Raw genomic sequence first — 3,196 nt, 5'->3', positions numbered from 1 at the left:
TATATATATATATATATATATATATATATATATATATATATATATATATGTTACGTATGCATGTCTGTATCTTGTTTTCTTTATTCTCCATTCAATGTCATGTGTTTTAGTCCCTTTTTTTTTTCATCAACCTACCTGAGTCTCCCAATACTAAATGGTACATCAGTGTGTATGTGTGTGTGTGTAATGTGTTTGTATAAATATGTGCACATGCACACACATATAAATATATATATACACATTCACAATTATATCTAAATGTATAAAATATATTTCATAAATATATATGTGAGTATATATGAAAATATGTATAAATATCTGTGTGTGTGTGTGTGTGTGTGTGTGTGTGTGCATATGTAAATATAAGTGAGTGTGTTATAAAATTAAAATTTTAATTATTAAAATTATTTTTGAAAAGAGAATTCTTCAGCAAAATCACTTTCCAGTGTGCAAGATAAGATATTACACCAGTTGAACAACATTAACATAATATATGCCAATGTATGCGTGTGTGTTCAGGGATGGGTGTCAGTGAAATAAATACCTTTATTAATATTGGTTTCAGTTCAGTAGGCAAAACAACCCCTGTCTTAGCACTTCTCTCTTGCAAGCTCTTCTTCATATCCTAACTAAAACACACACACACCTCCTTCTAACTATAATCAATGGGAAGTCCTGCAATGGAAGGGGACTTTACTAATTTACAGATGTTAGTGCCAAGAATGTCACCAATGTATCCAAAGACCCAGTCTTTGGTGATGTGGCCATGCTCATATTAATTATAATAACGATAATGTTTTTTAAAATTTTGACACAAAGTCAGCTTTTTTTTATAGAGATCAGTGATTAATAATAATAATAATAATAATAATAATAATAATAGTAATGATAATAAAATATATCCTCTCTTGAAATAATTGGCATCAATACTCACATTAAGGTCTTTTAAATAATTGACTACATTTCTTTAAAAAAAAACCCATCCCATTTTGTCTACCAAGAAAAATAGAATCAATTTTTAATTTCTAATTTTATACATATTGATTCAAATATTTTAAATCATTGACAGAACCTCTACATGGTCACTAGACCTGCTAACTCTAGAAACCAAATCTCCCTTAAAACTACATGCTACTGTTTTATTAAAAGAAGATATTGGATGATGATGTTCCAGGTACTCTCTTCTAGAAGAAAAGATTAGTTTAGTCTCGGCTGTTTTAGCCTTTGCTTTGTATAAATCTGTTCTCTCCGGACCGACCTGGTGTCAAACAACCACAACATCAACAGTGTATTTGTATTTTGATTTGTCCAAAGTCCCGTATTGTGGATTATAAGAGAATTACAACTGATTGAGCCAACAGGATGGTCACAGTATTGACCAGGGATTTAACAGTCGTGTCCTGTCACGGGTTAATGTAAGGACCAGAATACTGACCAGCGGTTTAATCCTTTTGATACCAAACTGCCCAAGACTACCCTCTTAGTTTTAAAGTACAGACTTCATGTTTTAAAACTGATCTAAATTAAAGATTTCTATTAAAATTTCATGTTAATTTATGTCTGCAACATCAGCTAAATCCTTTATTATTTTTGAAACTAATTAAAAATGTATTTCTGGTAATGAAAGTCATTTGAGTGTCATGTCAAGCATCAAATCAGGGTCACAATACTGACCAGTGGTTTAAGAACTGAATCCTGTCATGAATCTGTACAAGGGTCAGTGGCTTGATAGTTGTGTCCTCTCGGTACTGCTATGTCTTGGCCATCTTGCCCATAGCCAAGGGGCCTTGTCTGAGAAGCTGTCAAAAGAATCATCCTTTGAAAGTATTGGGAGCAGTAAGCTGGTCCTCCATTGCATTTCTGCAGGGTTTCTCTTCTTTTCTTTTTTTTTTTTTTTTTTTTTTTTTTTTTTTTTTTTTTTTTTTGAAACAGTGAAAAATAGAAAATAAGCCAAAAAAAAAAATGATTTGCCTGTCATTATGAAACTCTTCTTTTCTTGGAAACTTCTGTCTAGTTTTCTAACTTGAAACTGCTCATCCACCTTCTGTCTCCCGGTATGTCAGTCTGTTTGTCAGTTCCTCAAAGAGAAGCTTTACTTTCAAAACTATTTCACCGCCTTGACCACAACTAAAAGCAAAATAAATGAGAAGCAATTCTAATTAATCTAATCAAAAGTATAAACTTCCAGAACTCTCTCTGTCTCTTTGTTCCTCTCTGTCTCTTTCTATCTATCTATCTCTCTGTTTATCTCCACCTCTCTGTCTTCACCTCTCCCATCAATAGTTTGCTGGCTTTAATGCTCAGTCTATTAAATATTTAACCCTTTGCCCGTCACATGTGATAGACAGGGCATATTATCCTGGCATTCATGCATCACATATCATATCAGATCCCTAATTTTGCCTGTCCTGTTTATCACATGTGATACCCAGGAGATATCTCCCTCGTGTCCATCATATATGACACCCATTCCTAATTTTTTCAACCACCAGAGCAACTTAGAACTTTAAAAAATGGAAAGCTTTATAATAATCAGGACGTATGAAGCAGGGGTTAACCAAACGTCTATAAACAAGCTTGGACATTTAGGACAACCTTTAGGACAAACTGGGCAGGCAAAGGGTTAAAGACACCACCAATATAGAGAGTACTGATGCAGCCACTACTTATGTTGGCTGCAGTATCTATCACAAACTTATATTTTTTTCTAAATTTCCTGCTACCATCCCATTCCATCCTGTCCCATCCCACCTCATCTCAACCTCCTGCTCTGCCTATTAAACAAAGGGATGAGTTCTGGGGCCTGTCAGAGAGCAACACATACCCCACCATCATCACCACCACAACCTCTACTCCACCCCCCATCCCACTTCATTCATCATGAAATTGTAACTTAATGAACATCAAGGATGCCATAATGACTTAAAATTAAACGAAGGAGTGGAAAGTTTAACTGATGATCGTATACAGGGAAATACATAAACACACACAAGATATGATATGATGTGTGTGTGTATATTTGTAATGTGTGTGTGTATCTGTAATATGCATATATATATGTACATATAATATATATATATATATATATATATATATTTCTAACTCATGCCAGCAAGGAAAAACAGTTGTAAAACAAATTAAGTATATATTTAAATGTATGTTTGTGTGTGTGTGTATATATATATATATATATATA

This window comes from Octopus bimaculoides, chromosome 21 (genome assembly GCF_001194135.2).
Source record: "Octopus bimaculoides isolate UCB-OBI-ISO-001 chromosome 21, ASM119413v2, whole genome shotgun sequence".
Taxonomy (NCBI): Eukaryota; Metazoa; Mollusca; class Cephalopoda; order Octopoda; family Octopodidae; genus Octopus; species Octopus bimaculoides.
The sequence above is the reverse complement of the archived record's forward strand: the minus strand, read 5'-3'. Positions refer to the sequence as shown.